The 18672-nt window shown below is 32.7% G+C and overlaps 1 long non-coding RNA gene across 4 annotated transcripts; it reads right to left on the bottom strand.

Moving 5' to 3' along the window:
- Positions 1 to 1033: 1033 nt before the first annotated feature.
- On the bottom strand, positions 1034 to 4821 carry LOC132736052 (uncharacterized). Of its 4 annotated transcripts, none has more exons than XR_009626535.1 (3): positions 4571 to 4821; positions 3435 to 3726; positions 1034 to 3123 (listed from the first exon to the last, which is right to left on the bottom strand). It is a non-coding gene; the product is annotated as an uncharacterized LOC132736052 (long non-coding RNA). The 4 variants fall into 4 exon arrangements; XR_009626536.1 differs by lacking the exon at positions 4571 to 4821 and adding an exon at positions 4075 to 4157; XR_009626534.1 differs by lacking the exon at positions 4571 to 4821 and having other exon boundaries at positions 1034 to 2592; positions 2941 to 3123; positions 3435 to 4024.
- Between the last annotated feature and the right edge of the window lie 13851 nt (positions 4822 to 18672).

The following is an 18672-nucleotide window of genomic DNA, read 5'->3' on the forward strand; positions in this document are numbered from 1 at the left end:
CACTAACCTAGCTTTCATTGTTCAATTGTTTACTAAAAGGTAACTAGGGTTAAGAGAACATCATGCAAATCGCAAAATGTGAAAATATACCATTATAAATCTTTTGAAAAAATTAACTAGTTACAAATTATCTTTATTTCTTTTTAAGTCATATGGCGACATTCAAACAAATTGGTCAGTGAAAAATTGTCGTAATATGCATTGTTTCTAACAAGTGTAGGTACACTACCAAGCAAATGTCTAGCCCATTATACAAAATGAAAATAGCAGTAATTATTACGACATATTTATTTGAAATGACAGGGATTTCTAACCCTCTTTTATGAACATAACCATGACTAATTACCTTTAATGAGAACTACCCGTGACATCAAAGGGCAAGTTTTACCCAACAATACACCGTGTCCATCTCTCTCCACACTGAAACAACTTCCAATCTTACAAATCTGCCGGCACAGAGGTGTAGAAAGCTGTCCCAAACACGACTGCTTCTTGCGAGTATATCAGCACCGGGACTCTCGAAGAATCGATACCAGTCTTGATCAACTTTCACAGTGTCTGTCAAGTCCTTCATTGCTCCAGTAGTCACAGCTCCAATGCCACATTGCAAGTCTCCAGCTTTCTTTTCAGATGTGTCCCTAAGAACAATATATGTTATAGACAAAGGCCGGTGACAATTATCTCAAAATGTAATAAATCAACATATTTCAATTAATTTGTTGGTTTTTGAGTCATATGGCGACACTCAAGCTCTTTTGGTACATGAAGATGTGCATCTAAGTGCAATGTTTCAGGCAAGGGGTTGTACTGGAGTAGAACCATTAAACTTCCATCTGCCAGCTAACAAGACAACCAATTTTTGACAATTCCTATCATCTGTAACATATACCTTCTCATTGAAATTATCATTTATTTATAGAATAAACCATTTCAATATATTTTTACTTATCTTTATTTCGTTTTAAGTCATATGGCGACATTCAAGCAAATTCGTCAGTGAAAAATTGTCGTAATATGCATTGTTTCTAACAAGTGTAGGTACACTACCAAGCAAATGTCTAGCCAATTATACAAAATGAAAATAGCAGTAATTATTACGACATATTTATTTGAAATGACAGGGATTTCTAACCCTCTTTTATGAACATAGCCATGACTCATTACCTTAAATGAGAACTACCCGTGACATCAAAGGGCAAGTTTTACCCAACAATACACCGTGTCCATCTCTCTCCACACTGAAACAACTTCCAATCTTACAAATCTGCCGGCACAGAGGTGTAGAAAGCTGTCCAAAACACGACTGCTTCTTGCGAGTATATCAGCACCGGGACTCTCGAAGAATCGATACCAGTCTTGATCAACTTTCACAGTGTCTGCCAAGTCCTTCATTGCTCCAGTAGTCACAGCTCCAGTGCCTATTGCAAGTCTCCAGCTTTATTTGCAGATGTGTCCCTAAGAACAATATATGTTATAGACAAAGGCCAGTGACAATTATCTCAAAATGTAAATATTTACTTTTCTTAATCAACATATTTCAATTAATTTGTTGGTTTTTGAGTCATATGGCGACACTCAAGCTCTTTTGGTACATGAAGATGTGCATCTAAGTGCAATGTTTCAGGCAAGGGGTTGTACTGGAGTAGAACCATTAAACTTCCATCTGCCAGCTAACAAGACAACCAATTTTTGACAATTCCTATCATCTGTAAGATATACCTTCTCATTGAAATTATCATTTATTTATAGAATAAACCATTTCAATATATTTCTACTTATTGAAATATTAAATAACATAAATACTTTATTTCTTCCTGGATGCTAGCCTGTTTCCAGAATAACTATGCCATTTACAATTTACCAATGCTCCATCATGCAACTTCCCAACACAAACTTTTTACCAATGTTACACAACCATCCACATTTCGACATTATCCACCATCACAACGTTGTACACTAATCTAGCATTCATTGTTCAACGGTTTACTAAAAGGTAACTAGGGTTAACAGAACAACATGCAAATCGCAAAATGTGAAAATATACTATTATAAATCTTTTGAAAAAATTAACTAGTTACAAATTATCTTTATTTCTTTTTAAGTCATATGGCGACATTCAAGCAAATTGGTCAGTGAAAAATTGTCGTAATATGCATTGTTTCTAACAAGTGTAGGTACACTACCAAGCAAATGTCTAGCCCATTATACAAAATGAAAATAGCAGTAATTATTACGACATATTTATTTGAAATGACAGGGATTTCTAACCCTCTTTCATGAACATAGCCATGACTCATTACCTTTAATGAGAACTACCCGTGACATCAAAGGGCAAGTTTTACCCAACAATACACCGTGTCCATCTCTCTCCACACTGAAACAACTTCCAATCTTACAAATCTGCCGGCACAGAGGTGTAGAAAGCTGTCCCAAACACGACTGCTTCTTGCGAGTATATCAGCACCGGGACTCTCGAAGAATCGATACCAGTCTTGATCAACTTTCACAGTGTCTGCCAAGTCCTTCATTGCTCCAGTAGTCACAGCTCCAATGCCACATTGCAAATCTCTAGCTTTATTTGCAGATGTGTCCCTAAGAACAATATATGTTATAGACAAAGGCCGGTGACAATTATCTCAAAATGTAAATATTTACTTTTCTAAATCAACATATTTCAATTAATTTGTTGGTTTTTGAGTCATATGGCGACACTCAAGCTCTTTTGGTACATGAAGATGTGCATCTAAGTGCAATGTTTCAGGCAAGGGGTTGTACTGGAGTAGAACCATTAAACTTCCATCTGCCAGCTAACAAGACAACCAATTTTTGACAATTCCTATCATCTGTAAGATATACCTTCTCATTGAAATTATCATTTATTTATAGAATAAACCATTTCAATATATTTTTACTTATTGAAATATTAAATAACATAAATACTTTATTTCTTCCTGGATGCTAGCCTGTTTCCAGAATAACTATGCCATTTACAATTTACCAATGCTCCATCACGCAACTTCCCAACACAAACTTTTTACCAATGTTACACAACCATCCACATTTCGACATTATCCACCATCACAACGTTGTACACTAATCTAGCATTCATTGTTCAACGGTTTACTAAAAGGTAACTAGGGTTAACAGAACAACATGCGAATCGCAAAATGTGAAAATATACTATAAATCTTTTGAAAAAATTAACTAGTTACAAATTATCTTTATTTCTTTTTAAGTCATATGACGACATTCAAGCAAATTGGTCAGTGAAAAATTGTCGTAATATGCATTGTTTCTAACAAGTGTAGGTACACTACCAAGCAAATGTCGAGCCCATTATACAAAATGAAAATAGCAGTAATTATTACGACATATTTATTTGAAATGACAGGGATTTCTAACCCTCTTTCATGAACATAGCCATGACTCATTACCTTTAATGAGAACTACCCGTGACATCCAAGGGCAAGTTTTACCCAACAATACACCGTGTCCATCTCTCTCCACACTGAAACAACTTCCAATCTTACAAATCTGCCGGCACAGAGGTGTAGAAAGCTGTCCCAAACACGACTGCTTCTTGCGAGTATATCAGCACCGGGACTCTCGAAGAATCGATACCAGTCTTGATCAACTTTCACAGTGTCTGCCAAGTCCTTCATTGCTCCAGTAGTCACAGCTCCAATGCCACATTGCAAATCTCTAGCTTTATTTGCAGATGTGTCCCTAAGAACAATATATGTTATAGACAAAGGCCGGTGACAATTATCTCAAAATGTAAATATTTACTTTTCTAAATCAACATATTTCAATTAATTTGTTGGTTTTTGAGTCATATGGCGACACTCAAGCTCTTTTGGTACATGAAGATGTGCATCTAAGTGCAATGTTTCAGGCAAGGGGTTGTACTGGAGTAGAACCATTAAACTTCCATCTGCCAGCTGACAAGACAACCAATTTTTGACAATTCCTATAATCTGTAAGATATACCTTCTAATTGAAATTATCATTTATTTATAGAATAAACCATTTCAATATATTTTAACTTATTGAAATATTAAATAACATAAATACTTTATTTCTTCCTGGATGCTAGCCTGTTTCCAGAATAACTATGCCATTTACAATTTACCAATGCTCCATCACGCAACTTTCCAACACAAACTTTTACCAATGTTGCACAACCATCCACATTTCGACATTATCCACCATCACAACGTTGTACACTAATCTAGCATTCATTGTTCAACGGTTTACTTAAAGGTAACTAGAGTTAACAGAACAACATGCAAATCGCAAAATGTGAAAATATACTATTATAAATCTTTTGACAAAATTAACTAGTTACATATTATCTTTATTTCTTTTTAAGTCATATGGCGACATTCAAGCAAATTGGTCAGTGAAAAATTGTCGTAATATGCATTGTTTCTAACAAGTGTAGGTACACTACCAAGCAAATGTCTAGCCCATTATACAAAATGAAAATAGCAGTAATTATTACGACATATTTATTTGAAATGACAGGGATTTCTAACCCTCTTTCATGAACATAGCCATGACTCATTACCTTTAATGAGAACTACCCGTGACATCAAAGGGCAAGTTTTACCCAACAATACACCGTGTCCATCTCTCTCCACACTGAAACAACTTCCAATCTTACAAATCTGCCGGCACAGAGGTGTAGAAAGCTGTCCCAAACACGACTGCTTCTTGCGAGTATATCAGCACCGGGACTCTCGAAGAATCGATACCAGTCTTGATCAACTTTCACAGTGTCTGTCAAGTCCTTCATTGCTCCAGTAGTCACAGCTCCAATGCCACTTTGCACGTCTCCAGCTTCATTTGCAGATGTTCCCCTAAGAACAATACATGTTATAGACAAAGGCCGGTGACAATTATCTCAAAATGTAAATATTTACTTTTTTAAATCAACATATTTCAATTAATTTGTTGGTTTTTGAGTCATATGGCGACACTCAAGCTCTTTTGGTACATGAAGATGTGCATCTAAGTGCAATGTTTCAGGCAAGTGGTTGTACTGAGGTAGAACCATTAAACTTCCATCTGCCAGCTAACAAGACAACCAATTTTTGACAATTCCTATCATCTATAAGATATACCTTCTCATTTAAATTATCATTTATTTATAGAATAAACCATTTCAATATATTTTTACTTATTGAAATATTACATTACATTAATACTTAATTTCTTCCTGGATGCTAGCCTGTTTCCAGAATAACTATGCCATTTACAATTAACCAATGCTCCATCATGCAACTTCCCAACACAAACTTTTTACCAATGTTACACAACCATCCACATTTCGACATTATCCACCATCACAACGCTGTACACAAATCTAGCATTCATTGTTCAACGGTTTACTAAAAGGTAACTAGAGTTAACAGAACAACATGCAAATCGCAAAATGTGAAAATATACTATTATAAATCTTTTGAAAAAATTAACTAGTTACAAATTATCTTTATTTCTTTTTAAGTCATATGGCGACATTCAAGCAAATTGGTCAGTGAAAAATTGTCGTAATATGCATTGTTTCTAACAAGTGTAGGTACACTACCAAGCAAATGTATAGCCCATTATACAAAATGAAAATAGCAGTAATTATTACGACATATTTATTTGAAATGACAGGGATTTCTAACCCTCTTTTATGAACATAACCATGACTAATTACCTTTAATGAGAACTACCCGTGACATCCAAGGGCAAGTTTTACCCAACAATACACCGTGTTCATCTCTCTCCACACTGAAACAACTTCCAATCTAACAAATCTGCCGGCACAGAGGTGTAGAAAGCTGTCCCAAACACGACTGCTTCTTGCGAGTATATCAGCACCTTGACTCTCGAAGAATCGATACCAATCTTGATCAACTTCCACAGTGTCTGTCTAGTAATTCGTTCAGTCATATTGAGACCCTTTTATCTGTATTGGTAGATGTGTTCCTTTAGTGCAATCTTTCAGACAAGGGCGGGTGATAAAACCTCAGAATATATTATACATTGATAACAATTAAATATATCTTCATAAACTATTTTGAAATTTGAAATTTTACTATAAAATTGTTGTGCTGAAACCAGCTTAACTGGTAGATGAATATAGACTCTTGAGAGCATTGTTACAGGCAATGGCCGATATCTAAGTACAACTTCTAGCTTTCCATATGATAGCTAGCTGGACAACTCCAATTAACAGTGTGTCTTACTTAAATTATTACTTATCTATTAAATCTCTTTAAAATATATCATTTACTTATTGAAATATTCCTTTAAGGAAAGTACCTGAATGCTGAAGTCTGTCATGAGACTGACAATGACATATACAAAATATACATTGTACTCAATGCTCCGTTGATCATGTCACTCCAAAATAAAACACTATCAATGTAACACTGCCATCCAGTCTCCTCACAAATTTGCAGGTGCACATATTTGGACAATTTGCAGAATTTCCTGGCACACACAAAAAAACAAGAAACACAAAATTTAGGTGGGGAATATCAACAATTAAACAATAGATAACAAAAATTATGGGACACCATGGCCGAGATAATTAAAAGCAAAACACCGCATTTGGTAAAAATCGCGAGAGCATAGTTTAGGCGCATTAATCTGACCGAAATCGCATTTAACATTAAAAAATATAAAGGAATCACACAAAATAAATAAGAAATACATTTTAGTTTACATAGGTTTAAAACAATTCATAATCAAATATAAAAACATCCACGTAAGGTGAAAATCGCGCGTGAATAGATAGGACGCGTAAGCCCTACCAAAATCGCATTTAACATTTAAAAAATAATTAATCAAACCATCCCACCCCCTTCCAACAATATCAACTAAAATAACTATTCACATGTTTACATTTTAGCAAAATACTCAAAATAAACAAGAACACATTTTTAGTTACACAGGTGGGAGACAATTCGAAAAACGACGCGTTGGCCTGATAAAAAACGCATTTTCCATTTAACAGTTTTAAACCATAAATGATCAAACAATTCCACCCCCTTCTAATAATATCAACTAAAACACCTAATCATATGTTTATATTTTAGCAGAATACACAAAATAATCAAGAAACACATTTTTAGTTTACATAGTTGGAGACAATTCATAATCAAATATTAGCAAACATTAACGTAAGGTATAAATCGCGCGTGAATAGATACGACGCGTAAGCCTGACCAATATCGCATTTAACATTTAAAAAAATAATAACTCAAACCATCCCACCCCCTTCTAATAATAACAACTAAAATACCTAATCACGTGTTTACATTTTAGCAAAATATACAAAATAAACAAGAAACACATCTTTTAGTTTACATAGGTGGGAGACAATTCGAAGAAAAACAACGCGTTGACCTGGCAAAATCGCATTTTACATTTAAACCATTGATGATAAAACCATCGCACATCCTTCTAATAATATCAACTAAAATACCTAATCACATGTTTACATTTTAACAGAATACACAATGTAAAGAAAAAACACTTTTTATGTTTAGTTTACATAGGTGGAGGATAATTCATAATCAAATATTAACAAACATTCACGTAAGGTAAAAATCGCGCATGTATAGTTATGACCAAAATCGCATTTAACATTTAAAAATAAATAATCAAATAACCCCACCCCCTTCTAATAATATCAACTAAAATACCAAATCACGTGTTTACATTTTAGCAAAATATACAAAATAAACAAGAACACATTTTTAGTTACATAGGTGGGAGACAATTCGAAGAAAAACGACGCGTTGACCTTGCAAAAATCTCATTTTACATTTAAATCATAGATGATAAAACCAACCCACATCCTTCTAATAATATCAACTAAAATACCTTATCACATGTTTACATTTTAACAGAATACACAATGTAAACAAGAAATACTTTTTATGTTTAGTTTACACAGATGAGGATAATTCATAATCAAATATTAACAAACATTCACGTAAGGTAAAAATCGCGGGTGTATAGTTATGACCAAAATCGCATTTAACATTTAAAAAATAAATAATCAAATAATCCCACCCCCTTCTAATAATATCAACTAAAATACCAAATCACATGTTTACATTTTAACAGAATACACAATGTAAACAAGAAATACTTTTTATGTTTAGTTTACACAGATGAGGATAATTCATAATCAAATATTAGCAAACATTCACGTAAGGTAAAAATCGCGCGTGTATAGTTATGACCAAAATCGCATTTAACATTTAAAAAATAAATAATCAAATAATCCCACCCCCTTCTAATAATATCAACTAAAATACCAAATCACATGTTTACATTTTAGCAAAATATACAAAATAAACAAGAAACACATCTTTTAGTTTACATAGGTGGGAGACAATTCGAAGAAAAACAACGCGTTGACCTGGCAAAAATCGCATTTTACATTTAAACCATTGATGATAAAACCATCAAACATCCTTCTAATAATATCAACTAAAATACCTAATCACATGTTTACATTTTAACAGAATACACAATGTAAACAAAAAATACTTTTTATGTTTAGTTTACACAGATGAGGATAATTCATAATCAAATATTAGCAAACATTCACGTAAGGTAAAGATCGCGCGTGTATAGTTTTGACCAAAATCGCATTTAACATTTAAAAAATAAATAAACAAATAATCCCACCCCCTTTTAATAATATCAACTAAAATACCAAATCACATGTTTACATTTTAGCAAACTACACACTAGAAATAAGAAACACATTTTGTAGTTTACATAGGTGGGAGATAATTGATAAAAAGACGCGTTGACCTGTCAAAAATCGCATTTTACATTTAAACCATCATTAACCAATTTAACCCACCCCTTCTTATAATAACAACTAAAATACATCATCACATTTTTACATTTTAGCGGAATTCGCACAAAATAAACAAGAAACACAACTCAAATATCAAATACATTTTAGCAGAAATCACGCAAGAGAAGCCGAAAACACAATTTCCAAGTATGCATATTGGCAGAAATCAAGAAATTGAGTTTGTAGGAAGGAGACATTATGCCTGTACAAGTGCAGTGTGTTGAACAAAATCCGCAAGAGCGTCGCGCAGCGAGATAAAATAAACATCGAACGTAATGTCAACAAGCATTCAAAAATCACCCTGAATGCAAAGCAGCATTTAATTTAAAAGCTAAAAAACAAATAAAACACATTCGTACAATGATTTGCAGACGTCAGATAAAAAGAGGAATTCAAATATTATGGTTCGAAATATATTAGCACAAGAATAAATTACTTTACCAACAAACACCGCCATTGTCCGCGTCCTTTCCCTCTAAAATGATAGCGCATTCAATACAACACACATCAGACCATCACATGATCACGTGATATGCGGGAAAATTTTTTAAAAGAAAGTTGATTGTCTGACAATAGGTATCTTTCCGCATACACTTTCTCTTCATACATTCAAAAACAGTTCACGTTTCGGCCCTTTCCGCTGTACAACGGGCAAAAGATACGTGGTATGATATTAAACAACTCGGCTTTTTCCGACGACACTTTGTAAAGAGATTTATTGAACTCGCCTGAAGTTATTCACACAAAATATTACATGTATACAATATCGCGACCAAGTATTATATGTAATGATTTGACAATAATTCCGTTATAACACTGAAAGAAGCACTAGAGACTATACATGTGACTTATTAAATACTTTCCTTAAAATAAAATGGTAATTACAGATAAGATAACAAAATTGGTAACTTGCGTAATTACAACACAGGTACATCAGTTGTCCAAATCCAGTTGAATTCCGTTATCTTGTTTGCGTGTTGAAATGAAAACCAATATCGCAAAATTTAAATAAACATTACCCAAGGCTTTAATTCCACGTACCGTTATTGTGCGCGTTTTATGGCGTTCATTAAATCCGTGCATTACCATATCATGTACACAGAGAAAAACGTTTCCCAAACACACAAAACAGGCACATTCTATTTAAATATGTAAAGCAAAATTTCGTGATTACCGTGCAAACGGCATAGTTCCGTGATTCTCGGACAACACAGCCGAATTGTCAAATTTATATATAAAAAACTTTTAAGCATCATTCTTTGTAAAATTATAGCTTAGTATTTTTCTTAGGCACATTATGCCTCAGATTCCTTATTTAGAATGGCAGACATGTGATTTAAAATGTTTAAAGGCACATTATGCGTCAGAAATGCTATCATTTTTATTTCTCAAAATTTTAAATATTTGGTGTCTTGTTACAAGTTCCACAAAAAATACTTATTTGCCATATAAATGAACTATCTTTGCATCTTTTGCTTTGCTTGCAATTGGTATAATTATAATGAATTAGTATTTTGTATGGAAGTCAAAATATTATTTGCTACCTTTACGACACATTACTGCACATTCAGCACTACTTTTTCAGCTGTTAAATATCTTACATGTTCTAAATCTATTATTAAAACATGATAAAACATGTGTTTTACATTTCTGAAGAATTTGATAAAAAAGGATTTCTGAGGCATAATGTGCCTTTAAATGACGTCTTTAATAGAGTCGATGCTTATTACCCGACGGACGAAAGTAGTGCTGAATGTTGAATTATTTGTCATTAAAGTAGCCACATGTAAACCAAGGACTAGTTTGACTTCCATACAAGATAACTCTAAGTGAACTTATTTCAAGAAACAAAAAGCTTTTAAGTTTTCATTCGTTACTGAGCAAAGTGTTCATTAAATGGCATTATCTATATGATTATATACCAATGTATGTTTATTTATGAATAGTCAACAAAATATTTTATTCCGCTTTTACAAAGCTAAATTGGAGTTCAGTTCAAATTTCCGAACTCATTCACTGGCCATATAGTTGAATCGTTTTTATTTGTTTGGGTCGTCAGACCAAACAAATAATGGTAGCGAAATTTCAGAGTCTAATGTTGTTAATTGCAAATGCCGAAAGTAGTCCACTTTTTTGGAGCGGTTACTTCCCTTTTGTATGTACACTAAAGCCGAAAAATTCAGGGGAGATCACTGCGTAAAGATGGTCAAAGACAGGCGCATCAATTTTCAAGCAAAGTAATTCCCGAATGGTCAAAGATTTCTAATATTGTTTTATTGTATTTTCTGATCGAAAATAACTAAATACAAAGCGGACATTCAATCTCTGACACAGAAGTTTATTACAAACCTAACAACAAGTAGTTCTCAAAACAGCTAAAAAATAGCGATTTAAAAGAAAGAAATATTTTATTTTGTTACAAGTATCCAACAAATTACAACGCATTTAAAGTTAAACAATAGCGTTGGCTTATAGAATTGTCAATAAATGCACAATCACAAATTACGCGGATGAATATGATTTTATCAATGAAAATACTATTTTTAGCCATGTTGATTACCGAATACTACACAAACCGAGTAGTGGAATATATAGATTCTACATGCCGGACCGTTTGGGCGAGAGGATTTTTGCTAAATTATTTACTTCAATTATAAACAACAGGTTTACCCTGAACAAAATACCACGAAATTAATAAGGATTACAAACCCGAACTGCAATGGAAGTTCTAAATTTAGAATGACTTGATATTATTCAGACACACTGTGAATAACTTTTCCGTGGTACAGTGGTAACGCGCTCGCCTCGCCTCGCGAGTGAGAGGACTCGAGTTCGAATCCCAGTCGAGGAAACTTTTTTTTTTGTTAAATTCTTTTTTTTAAGTGTTTTTGTTAAGGAAGTAGCCATGATATACAAAGATAAAGTGTGGCTGTCGTAAAAAAAAGAACATAAATGATTTTTTGATGCAACTCTAGTTATGCAGAATTCCGTATGTATCAAACTCTGGTGCCTTACAAAAGGAATTATAATACATAAAAATAAACTTATTCAGGAAAATGCATACAGATATACAGTAAGATTTAGATTGCAAAGATCAGAAAATACCACAGAACTTGCAGCCGTTTGATTCTTTATAAATATACATGCTTATAGTAAGCTCCAGGATTATTTACATCTGTGTTAAACAACAGTTAAAGTCGTTACAAGCCCTAATTTAGAATAATATGGTTTGATTCAGGCCGTTCACATATAAATTCACCGTGGCTGAAGGGTTTTCGGGCTTGCTTAGGAAGCGAGAGGTCTGGAGTTCAAATCCCAGTAAAGGTTACTCATTTTTTTAAATTGTTAAAGTCAAATAAACATTGGATTGAATATCAGTGTTGCAATTAGTCTAATAGCCAATTTACTAAAATAAAAACGCTGGAAAGCATTGGTGGCACTAAACATATAATCTCACAACCTGCACCTTTCTTACATTCTGAGACCCAAACAAATTCAGCGCCTTCTGTGCTTTGATTTCTTCTGCTGTTTAGCCATTAAATAACAGTGATTTGAGTCAAGTCACGACAAAACCAACATAATGGGTTTGCGACCAGCATGGATCCAGACCAGCCTGCGCCATAGGAACTCTGGAACAGGACCGCATATTGCGGCGCATAAATCCGAATCCGTACCGGCTTTACATATTGTTTGTCCGACCTTTGAATATCTTTTCATATTATGCGAGCGGGTGGTCTTTATTTATCTAATCTCAATTAAATATAATCTGCTAATTTAAAAATCAGTCAAATATACGGTATATTGAAAAAGGTCTTTTTTTATAATACCGTAAAATTTGACCAATTTTAAAAGAGACAGATTGGGTTCAATTGATAATATATTTTTTGAGTCCATACACTCGGATAATACTAAAAGATATTTAGATGTAGCAGAAACGTATTTAAAAACCGTTACAAGATCGAAAATATACGCCGCAATCTGCGGTCCCGTTCTCGAGTTCCTATGGCCTGCGCTTCCGCGCAGTCTGATCAGCATCCATAGTGTTCGCTATCAGTTTTCTCTACTTGTTATAGGGTTTTGAAGCGAACAACATGGATCCTGAACAGACTGTGCGGATGCGCAGGCTGGTCTGGATCCATGCTGGTCGCAAACCCATTATGTTGGTTTTGTCGTGACGCGGCTCATTTAGTTTTTTTGTAGTAGACAAATACCATTTACATTGCCACTTGCGAACGTTTGTCTATGTGTTATGACAAAATAGTTTACATTCAACATGGTTTTCAGCATGTGATTACATCAAACATCTAGTGTTCTAAATTAATCAATAATTCAAACATGTAAACATATAATCGTATTCATTTGTGAGGCTTACATGCGCCTTTAAGAAATTTTTTATTAATTTTACGCCTGCTGCCTACGCACGATTTTCTCGTGTATAATTATGCGAGAAAATCGTGCAATGTAAAAGTAGACAATCGTGTGATGTCTTATCAATACACACAGCAGAAATACTTCAATGTAATAGGTCCAGCAATAAACACATTTAAAATGAACAATTTTTTATGAACGTTTCGATGTAAAGCTAAGGCCTGAGCATTAACAAGAACGAAAAAAAGCATTCTTAAAGTTAACAGTTTATCCTAGCTTCCAAACGTTTTACCAACTAATATCAACTTTTTTCTGTCAATTATTTCCCTCAGGTTTATATTCTTTATTCTTTATCTTAATTCAAAACTTTATTTGAATATTTTTTGTCTCGTTTTTATGGAACATTCTATATAAAACCTTCTGAAAAATTTAACTTAAATTGAATACCAGAAATGTGTCCATAGGACACGGGTGCCCCCACACTACACTGTTTTGTCAATCTTATGACTCTAGGTCAAATACGTTTTTGGTTACATGCGCCACAAGTTAAAAAATATTTTTTTTTTACTAAGTAAAGGGCAAGAACTTTTTTTCCTGTAAAGTGGGTTGATTCTAACCCAAGAACTCAAGGAACACATAACACAACATAGTGAAATGTTTTTACTAAGTCAAGGGCAAATAACTCTACAAATACTTGATAAATCCACAAGCGAAACCCAAGGTGCACAACTTCACATGCTGACAAACATTTCTGTTAAGTTTCATGACTCTAGGTTAAATACATTTTGAGCTACGCACCACACAAATTAAAAATTGCAAAATTTCACTAAGTCAAGGGCAATTACTCTGATAAAACATTCAAAAGCGGAATCTCAAGTGCACAATTTCACATTCCTGTAAAGTTTCATGACCATATGCAAATACTTTTTAAGCTACGTGTGACGCAAGTTGAACATTGCAAATTTTTACGAAGTCAAGGGCAAAAACTCTAAAAATACTAAATAGATCCACACAAAAATATCAGGTACACAACTTCACATGCTGAGCAACATTCCTGTAAGGTTTCATGACACTAGGTCAAATACTTTTTGAGCTACGTGCGACACAAAATGAGAACGGACGGACGGATGGATGGACGGACGAACGGACAAGGGTAAATCTAAATCCCCCCCCCTCCTAAAGTGGGGGCAAACATTGTTAAAAACAACATTTAATTTTGTAATAGAAATTGTTTTGAGTAATCTCCCAATATTTTGAAATAATCTTGAAACAGATGTTTTCTTATTCTACTACTCTCTAACACATTTTTTTCATTTTAATTATTTATCTTATTTGCTTTTTTCTGTATTATTCTGCATATTTTTTATTGCAATACCTTATATGTGAAAAGGACTTTAAATATGTCACATTTGACTTGTTTTCCAATCCACGAAATCTATCAATGCGATTGTATATTATGCTTACTGTATATATTTATGTTGTATAAATTGAAATAAATATTGTTTAAACTTAACTAAAGCTAAAATACGAATCGTATATACCTTTTGTATTGTGTGTTAGTGTTTTTCTTCTTTTTGCAATATTGAACAATATAACGTTCTAGGTGCATTCATTTTCGAGTAAAAACCCGAAAAGCAAGTAAATAAATTAACAAACAGAACATTTGTACTTCGGATCATTCCTATCACTGCTGAACAATATCAGACTCTGGTTAAAGACACATAACTGCTGACTGACCGGCATTACTGACATTATGCCCATCCAAGGGTATATAGCTAGTGAACAGGTGAATATCAAAATAAGTTCTCATTTTGCAATAATTCATTTTACTTCAATAATTTACTTCCCATAAACAATAAATAATGCACAGATCTAAACAAAATTTCTGTAAATATCCATTAGAATTTACGTATAACGCCCAGTTTATAAAAAGAGTGGGGCAGTCTTTTTATATTTTAGGCAGATTTATAATTTTATCCTGAACATTTTCCAATATCAACGGTTGGTCAGACACCATTTTAACAGTCAATCTTGAGAAATTCAATAGAAAGTCAATAAGGCTCAACTTGACTATGAAAATATGAGCATAATGTCACTTAATGGACATTACGTGCTCACAAAAGCTCAGATCTGAGCATACTGAACTCAGCTGAGCTAAAAACAAGAAAAAGCAAAGAAAATTATATAAAGACCCATTTATTGTATGAAACTGGCATTCATAAAAATGTTATAACAAAATAACAATTTATTAGATGATGTTATTTTTCAAGAGCATTCATTCAACAAACGCTGCTAAAACATGCATTCATTTATATAGCTAAAAATCATATGAGCCGCGTCATGACAAAACCAACATAGTGGGTTTGCGACCAGCATGGATCCTGACCAGCCTGCGCATCCGCACAGTCTGATTAGGATCCATGCTGTTCGCTATCAGTTTCTCTACTTATAATAAAGTATGTAAGCGAACATCTTATCCTGATCAGACTGCGCTAATGCGCAGACTGGTCTGGATCCATGCTGGTCGCAAACGCACTATGTTGGTTTTGTCGTGACGCGGCTCATATACATGTTATAACAGTGCTAAAATATTTCATAAATATATAAATATTGCTCAAACATTCATATATATACATGTACATAGATCTATGTAAAAAATTTACCATAAAAATAGTCCTATATAATTAGCAATTATCTACAAACATGTAATTATCAATAAATGTGCACATATCACATAATGTTAAAATCTGATTGAGTTAAAGAAGGCATGGTCATATTATCAAGGAAAAACTATTTTTACAAATTTATCAATTATGAAATATGGTGCTATATCAGTCAAATATATTTCATATTTTTCAAAAATAAATATGAAATATAAATATGAAAGTGGGCGGAGTCAAAACTCATATTTATTTTAAGGGACTTCTTTCGCAGTTTTGTTTGAAAAATCTGATAAATACAAAACAACTTTTTTTCTTGAATATTGTTTTGAAAACTATCTAGCATGATAGAAAATGGTCTAACTAAGAAAATTAATCCGAACACCAATATCTTTAATTCAGTAATTAACGCTGTACAGATGTTTAAAGAGTTGTTTACATGACGTCACAATGTAGCGCCAAACAGCGCGTGCTTACGTATAAATTACTGCGCGCTGTACAATTGCAGTTGGTAGCAAGCAAGGGGATTCGTTACCTTTTTCTTTGATAATGAAATTAAACAAAAAGGTTATTTTTTCGTTTTTCGTGAAAAATGGTATATATTTTCACTCAACGTGAAAATATGTGGCATTTTATCATGTTTCGTGAAAATATATACCATATTTCACGCAAACGAAAAAATTTCCTCTTAATATAATTATATAATAATAATAAACAGCCAATATCAAATGTATATTGTTCAGTAACAACATAACAGACATGCAGATATGAAAATCGACCAGTGCAACTATTCTCTGCTTGAAGTATAAGTTAATGATCTCCCTTAATTTGTGTTATTATATAGGTCTGAGCTGTATTTATCAAATTATTTAATAACTATACTGATTATACTCTGTGATAAATTCATACGCATCAAAATTCTAAACTAGTGTTAAAAAGCCAATAAACACTGCTGATACTGATATTATTTTGTCAAATTTCCCCCCTAAAAATGATAAGTGGTCTTTAGTTATCCAGAATGAAAACTGGACAACTTCAATAAAAAAAGTTATAGTCGAATAATACACTTTTTATGTTATTCATGTTATGCTAAGTATTATGGCAAAAAGTTCATGAAAAATATACTATAGTATACTGTATAACATGAAAGTGAATGTAAAAGTTCTATGAAAATTAAAATTAGATATAACGTTAATAAAACAAATGACGTTAGGAAAACTTCTACACTCAATGTAGTTCTACAAATTTTAATTGATTCTTTTTTTATTAGTAATGTTAGAGTGGCATTAGATATTTAAATTTTTCTTGCATTATAGTATAATAATGCAGTTTATAATTCAAATGCCTAGCAATTAATCACTCAGGCCTATTGACCTTCGGAATTATATTCATAAGCATTCAAACTTGATTCGTGCATTATTGAACAACAATGCACTCAAAATTGATAATATATTTCCTAAGTAAATTACTCGCCTTACTGCTTTGTTATATAACATAATCTTCTAGCATAAAGTTGCAAAATAATATATGATTTACATATTACATTTCTGGAAGACACTTAAAACTGCACTTTATTTATCTAAAACATGAGTACATGATTGTATATAATGTATTTATTTAACCATAAACCAGCTGGCAGTGAATGTACCTACCCATGTGACCACAGCCAGCACAGCCAGCACATCTTTAGCTTGGTAAGGGCTTAGCTTGACTGTGAGAAAGAATTAAGTTCAACCCACTGATATTAAACTCTTTGCCGTCTCTTTTCTGGTCCTTTTCTTTATTAGCTGTCCTAAGAAGACACTTTTCTTTCACTCAAATTAATGTCATAACGCAAGAAGGTAGAAAACGTAACCATTAGGCCACATGTCCCTCGTTTATCAATTATAATAAGTCAATGCCATTCTTATCTTTTCTTTGAAACATACAATCATGCCATATAAACCCAAATTGAATCTACAATCTAGACATGGATATGACTTGGTTTTCTCAACTTGAAAAGAAAAAGTATTATCTTTTAAGGGTGTAATGTTAGATTTATAGATGTACTTTTTCTAAAAAATGGAGGACTTGTGAACATGTATGTTAGATTTATAATTGAACATATTTTAAATAATGATGATGTTATATGAAGGTGTACATGTATATTAGTTAGATTAATTTATAGATGTACATTTTCTAAATAACCGTGGTTTTATGTTAAGATATATTATTGATGTACATTTTCTTAAGTACCGGTAATAGGGAATTGCTAAGTAGAAGTAAGTATAACAATTTGTAAATATATTAAAATTGATTAACTATTTTACTAATATACAATGTATAAGAAAAATACTAAACTATGAAAAAATAACTGTTTTTTACAACAAATTAGATATTAAAAAAAATAATATACAACTTGAAAAATTAACAATTAACAACTAATCTTAACAATAAATTTAAAAAAAAGTTGTTTTTTTTTATAATTTACAGGCAGCATATATAAGAACAGATAGTGGTCAAACATCATTTTAACAAAACAATAATTCCGGGACTTTTTGGAGTATATATGATGAGGTTTGAATGCAAAACTGCAGTAACTTATATGAAATAAGAAGGACTTACAACAGTTTTGTGGTCAACCCTCAATTAATACATGTAGAAACATTTGTCAATTAGTCATTCTTTAAGAACATAAATAACTGCAATTGCATGCATATAGTATACACATATGGGACATTTCTTACAATTATAGGAATGGAATCATTTTTTTATTGTTTTAAATAT

Source organism: Ruditapes philippinarum, unplaced genomic scaffold (genome assembly GCF_026571515.1).
Source record: "Ruditapes philippinarum isolate M1 unplaced genomic scaffold, ASM2657151v2 ctg4175_1_1_1_1, whole genome shotgun sequence".
Taxonomy (NCBI): Eukaryota; Metazoa; Mollusca; class Bivalvia; order Venerida; family Veneridae; genus Ruditapes; species Ruditapes philippinarum.